This window comes from Cetorhinus maximus, chromosome 17, assembly GCF_964194155.1.
Source record: "Cetorhinus maximus chromosome 17, sCetMax3.hap1.1, whole genome shotgun sequence".
Lineage (NCBI taxonomy): Eukaryota > Metazoa > Chordata > Chondrichthyes > Lamniformes > Cetorhinidae > Cetorhinus > Cetorhinus maximus.
Window position 1 is genome coordinate 46,882,227 of NC_135895.1, and position 18,611 is coordinate 46,900,837.

The 18,611-nt window shown below is 46.4% G+C and overlaps 1 protein-coding gene across 1 annotated transcript in view; it reads left to right on the top strand.

The window, feature by feature from the left end:
• The window catches only part of agbl4 (AGBL carboxypeptidase 4), a 1,138,261-nt gene that overhangs the window by 527,447 nt on the left and 592,203 nt on the right, over window positions 1-18,611 (top strand). The gene's annotated exons all lie outside the window — the stretch shown is intronic.

An 18,611-nucleotide genomic window follows, 5' to 3' on the forward strand; every position in this document is an offset into this window, starting at 1 on the left:
CCAGAATTGCTGTGCTCTCATGGGACTTCTCATTATGGCCTGACCAGCTGACCTTGCCGGATGCAGCAAGGTCAGCTAATTGAACTAATTAGAATTTGCTTTTGATGTCTTTTGCAAGTGCAAAAAGCTCTGAATGGCAGTAGGCTGGGTACATGGGAAATTGTGTTCTTAGCTGTTTTTTTCCCAGGAAGCTGATTTCTTTGGCGACTGTAAATCTTTCTGGTCAGCAATGGAAAATGGGCTGGAACATGACCAGGAATGTCCCTTTAATGGAGAGATCTGGGATGTTCTGCTGGAGTAAGTGCAAAGAAAAGTATTGATATTTTGGAATAAGGGGAACTCTCCTCTGCCACAATATGCAGCAAACAGGGGATGCCAGAATGAATTGTTATCTCCCATCTTCATGGATCATGGAAGCAGATGGAAATATGGTTATCTGCTCTGAGGAAAAATGCCAAGGTAAGGCTGGTCACAGGTGCAAACTCTACTTAATCTATGACAATAGCATGCATGCTATATGTTTCTAGCATGGAAAAGCATCAGCAAAGAAGTATGAAAAGCACTGATACAACCTTTTAGGTCTTTCATGCCTCTATTCTTATTGTGTAATGCAGTTAAATAAAATGTGCATTTTTGGAACATTTCTCATGCTTTCGTTTCAAACATAACTTAAAAAACAAATTGACAACCAAATTTACTTGATCACAAATTTATCATGCATTCACACTAGGTGGGGTGTAGGCTGGAAAATAGAATGACATTGTTAACAGCTGTGTGCATGAGAAGATTGGTTATAGAGAGACAATGGGCGGAATTTAGTTCCTGTGAAGCGAGTCTCTCCCACCAGTTGGAGAACCGGTGAGAGCCCTGCATCACTTCTGTGGGGGAGGCCTAATGCATTAGATACTGAACTCGCAAGCATTGGGCCTCTCATGGGATCAAGGACCCTGGAGGCCAGAAATCCTGCCCCTGAGAGCTGCCAGCCAATCACCGGGAACAGTGGCTGCTGCTGGTACTGCTCTGAGGCATACCCAGAGGATTGCTGCTGGATCCCTAGAGACAGGGATGGGTAACCGGAGATGGTGGTCAGGGGGGTCGGATACAAAGGAAGGAGAGTGCCTTTCAGTTGGCCTGCCCTTCCCAATGCCAGGTTCCTCAATCGGGCATTGAATGCCTGTCATAAAGGACCTCCACTACGAGGCCGCAGGTGAATCCTGCAGGGTTTGTTGGATGACCTTTGGGAGCTGTGGGAGACCCGTCCAGTTATATCCCTGAGCCACAACTAAATTCTGGCGGGATCAGGGATAAATAGTGTTAAGTGCCCATTAATGAGCCTAATTGACATCCCACCACCAGTGGGAAGGATTTCCTCCCATCAGGGTCTTCCCATCCCTGACCTAATTCGGGAAAGTTTTCTCAATGCTAGGAATCGGATGCGGGCAGTCCCACCCAATTCTCCTGACCCCCTCGCCATCATGCCCACTCCAGCGGGCTCCACTAAATTCTGCACAGTGAGTGGTGGCAGGCCCTGCCAAACTTAAGTGACAAAACCATCATGAAGTATGCTTTCAGGCATTCTACAATCTCATTGGGCAGTCATTGACACCAGCTTGTCTAACTCCCAAAAGTCTGAATAACGATGGTGAAGACATGGTCAGCTCTAAGGAGAGTGAAGAGGTCTGCTGAAAGCTTCATCTGTGGCCTGTCTGGAATTCCATGAATCATGACCAGCTCTTTAGCTTGCTTTTCTTCTTTCCAGCAAAACACTTGCATGTGGCGTGATTCAGCTTCTTCCAGTTAGAGCAGTGCTTTCCCCACACTGGACATGTTTCCTTTTCTTTTGTGTGGTGTCTCCCACAATCTTTACATCCAGTACTCAAGCCTTCATCTTCCTCCTGGCTCTCTGTAAATAGTTCTTCCTTTTACCATTATCTTGTGCTTGGATGGCCTAAATTCCCTCTCTGCATAGTGAAAAGCCTTGTCAGTTCCTCCATCAATACTCTTCAGCTGATGATTAATCACTTCTGAACTTCTGCACATGTCAACAACTTTCTTAAGAGTAATTTTCCCTTCCATGTGCTTTCACAGTGGGATCTCTTGTTCCTAAAACAATCCTATCTCTGATGAGATACAGGCGGGATGAGGTTTCATGAATTGTTATAAATTAAATAAATGTTTAAATTAATGTTCCTTGACATGTCCCAGCTCATGTGACACTGTCACATGAGGGCACATGTCTTAAAATATTTTCAATTCTCTACTTAAATGTTTGAGCTTTAAACAAATCTCCCTGAGGCACAGAGGTGCCTCAAGGAGATTTCTGCACTCTTTCATGCGGATGCGGTTGGGACTCAGGGAATCCCTCCCCACCCACACAGGGAGCACTCAGCGCTTCCGGGTGAGCGTCACGCTGGGCGGGCTTTAATTGGCCCACCCACGTAAAATGGTGGCGCGCACCCGATCTGGGGCACCGATTGGGTTCACGCCCGCTCCCGCCCGCCCTCGCACAACCCCACCCGACAGGGGTAAAATTCAGCCCGTAAAATCTGGCAGACGGAGTATAATGTAGGAAAATGTGAAGTTGCTTACTTTGGCAGGGAAAATAATAAAGCAGAGTATTACTTAAACGGAGAATGGCTGCAGAATTCCGAAGTGCAGAGGGATCTAGGTGTTCCAGTGCATGAGTCACAAAAGTTAATATGCAGGTACAGCAAGTAATTAAGAAGGCTAATGGAATGCTATCCTTTATTATGAGAGGAATTGAAAATAAAAGTGAGAATATTATGCTTCAGTTATAGCAGCCATTGGTGAGACCACGGCTGGGATTTTCCATGCCTGCTGGCATTGGGCGTGATCGGTGGCGTCAGTGGACAATATGGTGAGAAGGCCAAAAATTGGATTCACGACGTTGTGAAACTAGTTTGCGATCGTTTGCTCTGCTTGCCGATGGTGGGCTGCGTTTCCCCCCATGAGACGTCGGGAACCTCATTGTAATACATCAGCATATCATTATAAGGCCAGTCCACCGGACTCATTCTGCCCCCACTGGATCATCTACCCATGTCAGCGGAAAAGCACGCCAACGTGTTTCACAACAGCACAAAAGCAACGTGCACCTGGCAGGCTGCACTTCGCTCGGGACTCCAAGGTTTGATTACCTACCTTGCTTCGGTCAGCACTCGCAGTGATCAGCGCCAGGCTTCACAGACAGCACCACATCACTTTTAGGGGGGGCTCACGGGTTGGTCTTTACCTACCAGATCAGCCATATGTCGATGGCTTTTCAATGGCTGCAGGGCAAGGTCTTGCTTGGGGGAAGGGGGAGAAGTGGCCTCAGGCATGGGAAGAGGCTGCAGTGTGACAACTGTACTGGGTAAGGAGGGTATCTCAGGGTGTGTGTCAGGGCACATTTTGATCTATGCAAGTGGCCTTAAGATGTTGAGGGCTGAGGAGGCAGTCTCCAGGGGAGGTGAGGCCTGATGGACATGTGAAGGTATGTGTGTGAGAATGGGTGACAATGTCCCTTGGGCTGGCAGTGAGTGATGTGCCAGTGAACGTATGATGGACTTGAGTGTGTGAGTTTAGAGTGATGAGATGGTTGCTATACCCTGGTTGCACAGATGAGGTCATCCATCCTCTATCTGCATTGGATGGCCAACCTCTTCTGTGCAGCATTGGCACTGACCACTGCTGCCACTGCTTGCCAGCTGGATTGGTGATGCCGCTGTCCATCCTGCAGCCAGTGTGGGGGCTGAGGACATCATGGTGGGCCTTCATGGTGTCCAAATGGCATTCCATCATTAAACCTGGGGGCAGCAGCCTTTTTGCCTTTTGTGGACATCTTCCCTGCAGCAGTCATGGGCTGGAAGCACTGAGATGTGGGAGCGCCAGGACTTTAAATATGGTGCCCGGCATGATGAGGCATCGAGGTGATGGTGTGGCGGGCGAATGAGAGCCTGCCTGCCATGGAAATCGGGTGTTTCCCAGGAATGCATAAGTAATGTGACAGGTTTAGGATGATATGGCGTGAAAACCCACCATTGCAGCCAGCGGCTAAAACGCCATTTTACCCGCCCAGTACCGCACTTAGTGCAAATCTGGGACGATCTCGAATATTGTGTGCAGTTTTGGTCTCCTTATTTAAGGAAGGATGTAAGTGCATTGGAGGCGGTTCAGAGGACGTTTACTAGATTGATACCTGGAATGAGTGGGTTGTCTTATGAGGAAAGGATAGACAGACTGGGCTTGTTTCCACTGGAGTTTAGAAGAGTGAGGGGTGACTTGATTGAAGCATATAAGATCCTGAACAGTATTGACAAGGTGGACGTGGAAAGGTTGTTTCCTCTTGTGGGTGAGTCCAGAACTAGGGGACTCTTTTAAAATTAGGGGTTGCCCTTTTAGGACAGAGATGAGGAGAATTTTTTTCTCTCAGAGGGTTGTGCGACTTTGGAACTCTCTGCCTCCGAAGGCATTGGAGGCAGGGTCATTGAATATTTTTAAGGCAGAGGTAGATAGATTTTTGTTAGGCAAGAGAATCAAAGGTTATTGGGGGTAGTTGGGAATGTGGAATTCGAAACACAAACAGATCAGCCATGATCTTGTTGAATGGCGGAGCAGGCTCGAAGAGCTGAATGTCCTACTTCTGTTCCTATTTCGTATGTTCATAAGAAATTTCTCCTCATCTCAGTCTTAAATGGCCAACCCCTTAATCTGAGAATGTGGCTCCTAGTTCTAGATAATTAACTTTATATTGGGGAAACATTCCTCCACCATCTGTCCTGTCAAACCCCATAAGAATTTTACATGTTTCAATGAGATCATCTCTCATTCCTATAAATTCCAGAATATAGAGCCAGTCTACTCAAGTTCTCCTCATATGACATTCCCCTCATCCCAGGAATCAGTTTACTGAACCATCATTGCACTCCCTCCAAGGCTAATATATCCTTAGGTCAGGAGACCAAAACTGTACATATTACTCCAGGTATGTCTCCCCAAAGCCCTATACAATTGCAGTAAGACTTCCTCACTTTTATGCACCAATCACTTTAAATTAAAGGCTAATATACCATTTGCTTACCTAATTGCTGATTGGATTTACATGTTAACTTTCTGTGATTCATCTTCATGGCCATCCAAATCTCACTAAATGTCAACATTTCTCAGTCTCTCACCATTTTAAAAGTATTGTTTTTCTTTTTTTCTTCCAAATAGATAACTTCACAATTCCCCACATTATATTCCATCTGCCATATTGTTGCCCATTCATTTTATCTGTCTATACCTCTGTGCAGCCTCATTGCTACCTCCTCACAGCTTATTTTCCTACCCAACTTTATATCATCAGCACACCTGGATACATTGCACTCTGCCCCTCATCTAAGTCATTGATACAGATTGTAAATAGTTGACACCCAAGCACTGATCTTTGCAATAGTCCACTAGTTGCAACCTGTCAACTTGAAAATTACCCGTTTATTCTTACTTCCTGTTTTCTGGCCATTAACCAATCTTCAATCCATGTTAATAGATTAGCTCCAACCCAATGAGCCCTAATTTTGTATAATCACCTCTTGTGTAGCACCTTATTGAATTATTTCTGAAAATATAAATACACTACATCCACGCGTTCCCTCTATCTACCCTGTTAGTTACAACCTTAGAAAAACTCTAACAGATTTGGCAAACATGATTTTCCTTTCATAAATCCATGTTGACTCTGCTTTATCAGATTATGATTCTCTAAAGGTCCCATTATCACATCCCTAAGAACTAATACTAGCAGATTTTTTCTGCTGTTGGCGCTAACCTTATAATGCCCTGATTTTTTCTCCCTTCTTTTTTGAATAATAGGGATACATTTGTTACCTTCCAATCCATGGGGACTGTTGTAGAAACTAGGGAATTCTGCAAGATCAAAACCAATGTTCCACTATCTCTGTAGCCACCACTTTTAAAACTCTAGGATGCAAGCCATCAGGTCCAGGGGGTTTGTCGAATTTTAAGTCCCATTAAGTTCTCCAGTACTATTGTTTTTCACTAATAATATCCTAAAGTTCCTCTTTTCTGCTACGCCCTTGGTTCCCCACAATTTCTGGAATGTTTTTTGTGTCTTCTATTGTGAAGACAAATGCAAAGGGCAGAATCATCCCAGATTTGCACGAAATGCGGTGGCGAGTGGAAAAAAAGTCATTTTACTTGCCAGCCGCAATGGTGGGTTTTTGCGCCTTATCGTCCCATTCCCATCTCATTAATTATGTAGCCACAGGCCTCTGATTTGCCTACCACACTGTTACCTCACCGCTCCCTCTCACAGGGTGCCATATTTGAACTGCAGCCGCACGCACACTTCTCAATGCTTGCAGCCCAGGACTGTTCAGGGGAAGACATGGCCCCAAAAGCTTAGAAGACTGCTGCGCCCCAATTCAGTGAAACCATTCCTGGGATGCCTTCTTGATGCTGTGGAGGCCTGCCGTAATGTCCTCTACCCCCGCTCTGGCTGCAGGAGGCCCATCAGTCTCACCACTCCGACTTGGGAGGCAGTGGCAGAGATTGTCTGTGCCAATGCTGAACAAGAGGTGGGCCATCCAGTGCAGAAAATGAATGAATAATCTCATCAGTGCTGCCAGGGTAAGGCAACCATCATATCGCTCTAAACTTACGTACTCACAATGCCATCATACATTCACTGGCATCTCACTCGCTGCCAGCTCAAGGGACATCACCACTCGCTCTCTCACCGACACCTTTATATCTCCAGCTGGCCACATCTCCTCTGGAGACTGCCTCCTCAGCCCTCACCATCTTGAGGCCACTTGAACAGATCAATATGTACCCCCACACACACCCTGGGATACCCAGTACAGCCTTTGCTCTGCCACCTCTTCCCTTGGCTGAGACCCCCTTCCCCAAGCAAGCCCTAGCCCTGCAGCCATTGAAAAGTCACCCATGATTTATGACTGGTCTGGTAGGTAGAGACCTGCCTGTGAGCCCCCTAAAAGTGATGTGGTGCTGCCTGAAAAGCCTGATGCTGGTTCCTGCAATGGCTGCCCGAAGCAAGGTAGGCAAACAAACCAAGAAGTCCTGAGCAAAGTGCAGCTCGCCAGATGCACGTCACTTATGTACAGTTGTAAAATACATCAGCGTGACCTGGATAATCCAGCATGGGGGTACAATTCTGGCAAGCAAGGCTGATAATGTGATGCTAAAGTATTGAAATTAGGACCCCGACGTGTGGCGGCGAGAAACTGATTTTTGGCCGTCACGCCATATTGAAGGGAAACTTTTCATACAGCAATTTGGAATTTTTTTGGAATGCCCAAAACGGTATGTTGGAGAAATTTTCAGAACTGCAACTCTGACATCACTACAGCAATAAGGCTCAGAGCAAATGTGTTGCTTCCCTCACAAACCCTGTGGCTGCAGTTATTCAGACTGGGACTCCAATATGCAGAAGGATGTGCATTCTGGATTGGGCAGGTTAGGGGATCAGGTTAAGAAAACCTTGAAGGAGGCCTTCTCAGTCCTCAGTAGTGGCCTTAGTATATCCTCACTCAGGTCTCTGGTCAACCAGAAAGAATGGCATTATTCTGTACATAGCAGGAACACACAAAAGGCAGGTAACCTCCCCAAGCGATCAAGCATCCATCCAACTGAACCAATCCCTTCAAAGATCTCAAAAAATGACAAGTAGTGGGCAAAGCTATCAGCTAATACAAGCCTAAAGTTCTAGCAGTAGTTGCAGGGCTACCTAATGACCCAAAACAAAGAAGTACTCAGCAACAGCATTCCACAGCACTTAAAAAAAAACTAAATTAGAGAGGATAAAGGATGTGCCATAACACTGTTATCAAGAGGCTATATCAGAGAAACAAACAACAATAACATTTGCATAGAACACAATTGACAGAATTAAACAGAAACAATTATTTCAATGTAGTCCTGAGATTTCAGGCCTCTTCAGGCATAGATGTGCCTACATTTAGAACCAAAGAACCATAGAAAAGTTACAGCACAGAAGGAGGCCATTCGGCCCATCTTGTCCATGCCAGCCCGAGGACATCCAGGTGCCCTTTCTAATCCCACCTTCCTGCACCCGGCCCATAGCCCTGCATCTTACAGCACTTTAGGTGCAGATCCAGGTGCTTTTTAAAAGAGTTTAAAATTTCTGCCTCTACCACCAACTTGGGCAGCGAATTCCAGACACCCACTACCCTCTGCGTAAAAAAGTTCTTCCTCATGGCCCCCCTACACCTTCTGCCACTTATCTTGAATCTATGTCCCCTGGTTCTAGAATTCTCCATCAAGGGAAACAATTTTATCCTGTCCACTCTATCTATTCCCCTCATAATTTTGTAAACAGGTGACTCTTAGAATGAGGACAAATTGGCACCAAATAGTTCAGATGCACTCATACCTGTCTTTCTTCCCTCCAAAGAAACTCCACTCCCTCCTTCAAATAAAAGATTTCCATAAGAATGCACAAAGGAATTCCCATTCTGAACAATTTACTTGCTGTGGGAAAGGATTGGGGAAAAAGCCTTGCAATGCAAAACAGTACCAAACACCAGCAAGAAATAATACAGATGCGAAGATCCAAAAAGCAAAAGGTATCCAACACTTCAGGTACAAGAGTAAATGTGCTTAAACTGAAATAAGAAAGGTCAAAGTGGGATATTAGAGCATCACCCATTTTACATCCACAAGTAAAAGATTTAGTAGAATTGGAAACTTAAGCCTGGGACCGATTTGCATGAGTTTGAATGAAATTAGGAACAAAGAATTTTAAATTAGGAGTTAGGGCTTATTGTGAAACCTTCAAAGGTTTGAAACATTTTGTACCATCTGAATCAAGTGCTCAAACCTACTTGCCTAATCTATTGATGTTCATTCCTGAAGCTCATGGCTACAATGCAAACATTTATATTTTGGAATCGCTCTAACATTTCTTCTAAAAATATTGATCAGATAAATTATGAGTGTCAAAGCCACAGGTGTAATAAAGGTATTACTGGTGTGGCATACATGTTGGACTTAACATTTATCCAATTGGTTAAAGTCAGCTGGATAATGCACCAGCAATAAAGCCTCCTTCAATGATGTGCAATTTACTCTACACTCAAGAAAATTAATATAATTTTGTTTTAATAGTAAAGAGACTGAAGAGCATAATTCCATGGACGCTGTTAACTCTTCTATAAAAACCACTGCTAACAATCTTTAATTAGTACTATTTCTTCTGTGATTAAGTTTTCCATTTTATTACTACAATCAGTATTGTTTCATTTTATGAATTACTTGATGAATGCAGTAATTGTTAAAGTAGCTTATGGAGTTTAAATTGATAATACATTCTCAGACATTTTTGGCTTCTGAAGGATATCTTGCTGACCTCAAGGCTTCTGCACAAATCAATTGCTCCCATACATGGATGCACTAGTAGGCACCCAGATATGCTACATTTCCCTTGAAACACAACATGACTGGCAGAATGAGCACAGATGACATAGAGGAGGAAAAGCTGCTAGAAGAGGGAGGAGGAGGAGGAGGGAAGAAGAGATCTCAGCAGTTGGTCATATCTGCCCAGGATGTTCAAGGAACAATTCTTGTATCTGAACCTTAGCGAGGAGCAATGTGTGAGATGTCTGCACTTCAATAGGGATGTCCGAACTGAAAGCTGCTACCTACTGCAGTGACAACTGCAATGTCAGAGCAGGGCAAGGACTGCATTGCCAGTAGCTGTGAAGGTTACCATGGCAATGACATTTTATGGGTCTGGCTCCTTCCAGGCTGGAGCTGAAGACACTTGCAACACTTCATAGTTCTCCATCTAGTGCTGTGTATGAGAGGTCACTAAGGCTCTTCATTTAAAGAGAGTCAACTATATTTCATTACATCTTGCCAGAGACCAACAGGTGGAACAAGTATGCTGTTTTGCTGGATTGCAAGTTTCCACATGGTTCAAGGAGCCATTTTTTGCATGCACATTTCTTTGCAGACATCAGAAGCCAACTATGTCATATACCGGAACTGAAAGAGTTTCCGCTTTCTCTCAACATACAGCTGGTGCGTGACCCTAGGCAGCGCAACATGCAGGTCAATACCTGGTACCCTGATTACAATCATGATTCCTTTATTCTGTTGCACTCCACAGCGCAAATTATATTTGAGCTACCATGACAAACCAAAGGTTCCTGACTCCAGTGCACACCTGACACACGTGCGCAGCATGTATACAATGAATGCCGTGCTACCACACTGGCATACTGAAATGACACTTCCACTGCCTGCATCACTCTGGAAGAACCCTGCAGTATTCAGCAGAATGCCATTTACTGCATGCACTTCGCTTTGTGGGCATCACAAGTCAAGATTTGTGGTGGTCTGCTGAATGCTGCACACTCTCTCCATCATTAGGGGAGAGCCCTTGTCATCTTCAATCATCCTAGTAATCTATTGGAGAACAGATTGCTGACTGCTGTGAGATCCTGTTTAATCCACAGCCCTGAAAGCAGCAGTCTGAACATGCATGGCAGCAAGCTGACCTTGCATGACAGCAGTCTGTACAAAAGCCTGTGCAAAGTTTGGTGCTGGATCCCTTCCATACCTTTGATATTGAATGCAGGCTTTCTGGCAGGCCTCCCAATGCACCAAGAATTTTGTTGTGTATTAGCTTTATTCTGTAGGCTGCCCCATCGAAGTCCTCATCTGAGTCTTCTGCAGTGGAACCAGTGTGCAACCTTGCCCCGTGGTGAGCTGGCACCTGTGCTATTATTGTCCTCTTCCCAGCATGCAGTGCACTAGTGCCCAGTGCCTCACCCCATGTAGATCCCTAATTTAATCTATCTTCTAAGGTATATGCACCTGAGCTGGTGGTTGTGAATGTGAAATCAGGTGACAGCACTGTGTCTTCATGATCACTCTTTTCTTGGTGTTCTTCCACTGGCTGACCCAGTTGCAACTATTGGGTATCTGAAAGGAAAGAGGCAGAAATATAAGATTGCAGTAAAGGGAGGGATGAAAGTAAGAGGTGCAAGTTTACACCATCTGCTGCTTGTAAATCAGAAGAGATTATGGGATGAGGGGAAAGTGGGATGTGAGAAGGAGGACTAGGTATGAGGAAGTTGCCATCTTCTATGGTTTCAGCCTCACTGCTGGCCACAGCCTCAGAAATGGCCATTCCAATAATGAACAGCACCGTCTTCTCCATTGGGGTAAGAACATCCAGGCATGCCTGCCCCTCCTGATTAGCTCCTGCTGCTTCCTGATTTGTGCAATCTTGTTCTGCAAGGGAGAGGGAAGTGTAGTGAGTCTCGAGCAATCTGTTTGGGTAATGTGGCTGCCACTGTTGTTAGTTGGCAATGTGCGGAAGATGTGAGATGTGGATGTGAGGATTGTGGCAATGTTAACTCAGTGGGTTGTGAAGCGTTTATTGATTGATCAAGATTGTTGGGAAGTGTGTAATGGGTGTTTGGTGAATTGAACAGTGGCTGAGGCTAGTGATGCAGTTGGTAGAATATGGCACTTGGAAGATGCATTCGCTGACCTAGACCACTCATGTGAGGTTGTTTAACTTCTTGCAGCACTGCGTCTAGGTCCTTGGAGCTAGACACCTGGCTATCTGCTGCTACAGCTCTTTGACAATTTGTTTGGAGAGCTGCTTGCCCCCTTGTGGCTACAAGACATTTCTCCTCCTTTCTACTTCCTTAAAAGCTCCCTGATGTGTCCACAAACATTAGAGTCTCATCCCTCTGGTGTTTTGCTAATTCTCACTATTACCCAGGGCAGATTCACTTCCTGCATACTCCTAGCACCTACTCCAGCAACAATGCACCTCTCCTTTAAGACATGAAGGCTGGCTTTAAGGGTGCTGGGAAGTTACGATTCTGGGCTCCATGCTGATGCATGCAGCCAATGAATAGTATGGTTAGCATTGGCTACATACAGAAGACATTATAATAAGTAGGCAGTACAAAGTTGATGTCAATCAAGTGGGGTGGGATCGTTTTCAGGGACTATCTTATTTAGCTCCTTAGTCATGTAGCACTCCCTCATTATTACATTGAAGTGTCAGCCTAGATTGGTGTTGTACAAATAGGAATTGCCATTTAGCATAGGTGTGGATATAGCACACCCATTTAGCCACATGAACTAATTTTAGTAGAAAGTACCTGCTATTGTTTTAAATATGAGGTTTATAAGATTGTTATGTTTCGGAACTATGTCTTTAGGGTGACATGAAGTCTGCCTAGTAACAGGGCTGGGTGAAGTGGCTGTTAAAAATTAAAGGGAAGCCCAGGTTTTGCTGGAAAGAAGAAGTACAGTGTTCACACTTGGAAACAATGGCAGCAGCATCTGTTTTTACAGTGGTTAGATTGCTAGTCTCCAAAATCCCTGGAAGGTATTGCAAATGTCAGGTTGTGAACAATTATCCTTTAAACTGTCCATTTACTTCCAAGATAAAACAGAGTTGGGGTCTCAAGGATAGCTAATCAGCATTTCTATCCGGAAACAAGGCCCATGTGATTCATGTTGCCAGGGAGATGGGCTTTGAGAGCGGGAGAGTCCTTAGGAAACCATTGTGAGATTAGGTTAGAGGCTTTCCTACAGACATTCCTGAAACTCACAGACAAATTAGTCTGCCAGGATCTGGGAGAGAGAGCAGCTGAGATTCTCTATTGTTCACCGCTCAGGAATGTGGGTGAGGGCTAGCGCTCAGATCAAAAAGACCAAATTCATGAGTATTTGATACAAAGCTCGAAGATTCATCTAGCTTGCGCTGGAGGGAGAATCGCCTGGAAAAATCCTCATTGTAAAAGACAGTCCTGGGGTTAAAAGTTACCAGGTTGGGAAAGGAAAGGAATGAAAGTAAACCCTTGGGAGATAAGAATCACTTTGGACTGGGTCCTGGAAAATCAAATGACTATTGAACGGACAGTATAAAGTATACTTGTGGTTTTCCTATTCATTAAAAGTAAAAGGAGAATGTTCTGTTCTGTAGTTTTAAGTATAGGTTGCCTCCAAAAATTGTGTTTAGTCATAAGTGCTTTTAGTCTGTTTATTACAGTAAAAGTCTTAAAACATGAAATCTTGTCATGTCACCCTTTCAGCGAACAACTGGAAGTTTGAATTTATTTTTTTTAATTACTAGTCTCTATGGGGATCATAACAACATGAACTAATATGATATCGGTAGATGCACTGTGCATTTACTTAAAAACCACCTGCCAACATTCAGTGTGAAACCTAATGTTTCTTTTTCATGCCATTAATTTATCAGGCAAAGTGCATCTTAGTACAGTTTCTACATTTTTGTCCAGCAGTTATGAGTGATACTTTAACTTCTTCAATGATTGCTGAGAATGTGGAATCACACAATGAGAGGCTCTGCACTTGCCCCACCTCTCCCTCTAGAACATGCTGCTGAACCTTTGCCATTAAATGCCCAGTTAGAGCTGTTCACTGTTGGTCAGGCCCATTTTCTTCTTCTTGTCTGGGGTGGTTATCTCAATTAGTTCAACTGACTGTGATAACAGTTTCCCTCTCCATGTGATATTGCTGGTGTTTCCATGGTGCCAAAATCTGGGGTTTTCACCCACGTTACCCACCATTTTAGCAATAAGCAGTAACCAAGGAAATAAATCACATATAACAATCATTACACACTTGCACACCTTGCTTCTGTCTTACCATTTTACCAAATGTGTATGTATTTACCAACTAAATATGAATGTTGAGCTTTCATGCCTGATGACAATGTCAATTACTTATTTTGCATTTACTAATCAGAAATTTCCAGTTAGCCATTTATCACTAGTGGCTATTGTATTGCACTACAGTGCCCTTGATCACGCAATCAAGTGCTGCCATGGGGCTTAAACCCTTAACATTCTGACTTGGAGAAACAATGCAAAATATATTTCCATCATTACCAAATAATTGTTGAAGAAATTGAAGAAAGAAAACTTCAATTACAGTATTTTAAATATAAGTATGCCAGGATCATGGGATTAAATAAACTGCATTTTCTGATTGGGGCTATTTTATTGCCAGATTGGAAAATCCAGGTGAACTTTTCTTAGTCTCAAATTATTTCAATTCTTTAAAAGTTTTTTTTTAAACTGAACGACTTTTGAGGAACATGTATTTCACTCATTCCTAAACTTTTGTTATGACTCAATCTACCATATCCCAAGTCTATATTGTAAAACTCATAGCACCTGCTATGTACATGAGAATAACTAACCCCATCTCTATCAATCACCAAGGGCAGAATTTTGCCGTCGGCATGCGGAGGCGGGCCTGACATGCCGACGTGTAAAATGACGCGCGATGACTTTGGGCGTGCATCCATTGTGATATTTCGGAGGGCAGGTGCCATTAATTAACGGGTCAGTTAAGGCCCTTGAGTCAGTAATTGACAGCGATTTTTTACAGCCTGTGCGATTTTTAGTGCGTTGCATGGGCGTAACGGGCAGACGGGTAGGCCACAATTTTAAAAACCTCATCCACAGGCGAGATAAGAGGGGTGAGTGGGCTTGCTGATGCGAGTTGTTAGTACTTTATTTTTTAAACTTGCTGCTACTTGCTTGTGTGAACAGGACAACTTCAATTCTCTTCAGAGCTGCTTTGACAGAAAAAACAGGCTTCAGTTCAGGACTGTCGAGGAATCATAACACTTGGGGCATTGCAGGTTTCAGGCAGCCTTCCCTTACCCTGGGAATGGGAATTGTGCTCTCCACTGGAGGCACCTCCTCTGAGGAGGAAGAGAGGGCCAGAAGGCGGAGGAGGCCAGTAGTCCATATTCAGCCTCCAGGGGAGTCACCTTTGGGAGGATAGGCGCAGGTACAAGGAGCGCAGGGCCAACAGGAAGTGCAAGGTGGAAGGGGGCCGCAGAAGACGCCACTATTCTGCTGCCAGGGTTTACAGGCGCAATGCAGCTACCTCAATATGTCTGAGGTGTAGTGCCGAAGGAGGCTCCGTCTCTCAAGGGAGACAGTGACTTCCATCTGTCAGATGATCTGCCCTGAGATCAGCTCCAGCTGTGTGAGTGGACACCCCATGCCAGGTCACGGTAGCCCTCAGCTTCTATGCATCCGGCTCTTTCCAGGTGTCGGTGAGTGATCTTTGTGCACAGTTGCATCAAGCTGGTGAGAGACGCTCAGTTCGGGCGTGCATTGACTTTCATGCACAGCCGCTTGTTCGAAGCCAGCCAGGCAGAGCAAACCAGAGGCTTTGCAGTGATTGCTGGGTTCCCCCGCGTCCAGGGTGCAATTGATTGCATACATGTGGCCATTAAGGCGTCAGTGGGCGAGTCGGGAGCCTTTGTCAACAGGAAGGGATTCCACTCCATGAACATGCGGATAGTGTGCAACCATAGGATGCAGATTCTGCAAATCTGTGCAAGGTACCCAGGCAGCTCCCGTGATGCCTACATCCTAAGGCACTCCCAGGTGTTGAGGCTCTTCAGTGCCCCAGCCCGACTAGATGGATGGCTGGCGGGTGACAAGGGCTAACCCCTCAAAAGATGCCTCATGATGCTCCTCCACCATACAAGAACAGAGGCCGAGCAGTGGTACAACAGGAGCCATGCCTCCACAAGGGCCGTGGTAGAAAGAACCATTGGTCCTCTCAAGATGCACTTCCGATGCCTGGACCGTTTAGGGGGCGCACTCCAGTACCCCTCAGATCGTGGGTCACTGATAGTGGTTGCATACTGAGCTCTCCACAAGTTGGCGCTGGGAAAGGGGCACACAGTGGAGGAAGAAGATATAGACGCAGATGACCTGGCTGCAGACGATAGGTCTGGTAGTGAATCCGAGGACAAGCATACACAGGAGAATGCTGAGGGGATAGACGCTGACCCGGGCAACCTCCAGGGAGACAGGGACACCCGGGAGGCTTTGATCCAATGCTCCTTCAGCTAGCCTATCAAAGATGAATCTCCAACGCATGCCAGGGCTGCAGGCTCCATGCTCAATACATGAGAGCAACATTTGCTTGGCGAGGAACATTAACTATGTGCCTTGTCAATAAAGCTCAATGACAAACAAGTCACTCATAGCAACATGGGTTCCCCTTCACCTGCAGAACTAATGGAGCACCCAGAGGCTTGTTGAGAACTAAAACATTTAATGATTGGATACTTGCATACAGAAATGAAAGTCCATTAAAAAGGTGTTGAACAGCACACCTACTGAAATGAGGGTGAAAAGAAATCCAACAATGATAAGCTTGTGGTGTGCCTAAGGTGATTTATGTTTATGTTTGCGGGTGATATGTCTAGGTGCTCCCCCTCGCTGGCACCAGCATTCAAGAAAGCCTGCTCACCCTGCTGTCTTTTTGGCCTTGATGACCTCGGCTGGCGTCCTCTGGCCTATGGAGCCTGTGCTGGCCCCGACTGGGAGGGAGGAGCCAGTGGCACGGCTGGCATCTCCCCAGTCGCCACAGCCTCATCAAATGCCACGGTCACTAGTAGAGGGGTGGAGGAGCTGCTGCCGTCATCCAGAGCGCCCTGAGAGGAGCCCGCAGAGATGACAGGCAGCTCGTGCACCAATGTGAGGTCACTTCAGACCTCCCTGCTCACCATTGATGGATTGGCACCTCACTGGGATACTGGGTGCCCAATCCATCTCCCACATTGACATTGACCACCTGAGGTCAAAGCCACTGCGAGGGCTTGCTGGTCCAAACGCATCCTCAGGAAGCCTTGATTGATCTCCTGTAGGAGCCTCTCCATAAGAGTCGCCACTCTCTCCATGGAGGCATTGTGCTCGGCCATGAAGGTCATTGCATTGCTCAGGCTCTGCATGGACTCCTCCATCGCGGAGACCATGGCACGCATTCCCTCATGTATCTCCGCCAGATCCCCCCGCACACCCTGCTGGGCTTCCAGCATCTGCTGCCTCAGGGACAACTCCAGAGACACATCATCAGCCACCAAGTGAGCATGTTCCTGGTCCCCAGCAGCCCTCCGACTGCTGGTGCCCTGGGCATTCTCTTTCTCTGCCTGCACCTAAAGTGATTGTGAAGTGCCCTCACCGCTGTGCACCGAGATACTAGCCGATGATCTTATCCCCACCGAGGTGCTGGTATCTGCACTGGTGCCTGCCTGGCTGAGAGGGTGAGACGCTGGTGCGTTTATATCTTCTGGGCCCTCAGAGATCAACAGCGGTCCCTCTGCCTCCTGAGTGTGGGCGTGCTCTGGTGAGGCTGAAAGGAAGAACAAGGATATTTGATTAGAAGAAGTCGTTACATTGTCAATGTGCATGCCTAGCACTCGGATCAGGATGCGCTCCTCCTTCCATTATCAATGGACAACCCATGTTGGATGCTGAAATCAATATACAGTCAACAGTGGAATGTTTGCATTGACAGACATAATGAACTCAGTGCATGGCACTCTTACCTCCCAGTGGAACTCCGACCTCACTGCAGCCGGTTGACCTGGATGCATGGCGCCTCTCCAGCTCGAGAGCCTCCTGCTCGTATCTGGTCATGATGGGAAGGTGGGGCTGTCCTCTATCAGTCTGCATCCGTTTGGCATTATTGTGTGCGGTCTTCTCCTGAAAGGAGAGAGGAGCATTGATTAATCCACCCTGTACCTGCATTGCCATTGCAGCCTTGCCAGCCCCACCTGAGTGAAACATTGCAGGACCCATCTGAGTCGTGACCCTGGAGCCGCCATACACTCAACCCAAGCAGCCAGGCCTGACCCCCTTGCCCAGACGCTGCCTCCATCACATTTGCCGCTCACATTCTAAGACCTTACAAACCCATGAGCACTACCACCTAGAAGGACAAGGGCAGCAGATAGATGGGTGCACTGCCACCTGGAAGCTCACCTCCAAGTCACTCAGCATACTGACTTTGAAATGTTTCGGCACTCCACCTCTGTGGCTATGTCAAAATCCTGGAGCTCGTCCCCAAACAGTACAGTGGGTGTACCTGCGCCACATGCAGTGGATACAGAAGGTAGCTCAGCACCATCTTCTCAGGGGCAACCAAGGATGGGCAATAAATGCTGGCCCACCCAGCAAAGGCCACATCCTGCAAATGAATGAAAGCAAAAACAAAATTCTGAGCTGGGGGGTGCCTGGAGTAGGCCTACCTAACCGCTGTGCTAAGTGACCCATGCCAACACGGTACTCACCCTTCCCGATCGCAAGAGGTCATTAAACCGCTTGCCGCACTGCACCTGGGTGCGTCTCACCACATCGTGGGAGCTGACCCTTTCTGCTACCTCTTTCCAGGCATGTTTTGTTATGTGGTGGGGGGCCTCCTCCTCCCGTCCCTCGGCACAAGGATGTTGCAGCGTGCTGCCACCTCCTCGAGGAGGACGGCGAGGCACTCATCTGAAAATCTCGGGGCACACTGATCTGCCCTCCCGCCTGGCCTGCTCTCCGAGAGCGCTGTCGGAAATCCTCCTATGTGACATTAGTGACAGCCTTTGGAAGGCTGACTGCGCCATTTTTGAACTCCTGCTGCGGCCCACCCCTTCCCACTGTTCTCAGGAGCCGCAATTCATGCTGGGCAGGTCTTAATTGGCCCGCCCACGTAAAATGGCAGCATGGGGCCGATCGCAAGTAGCGATCGGCTCCACACCCGCCCAC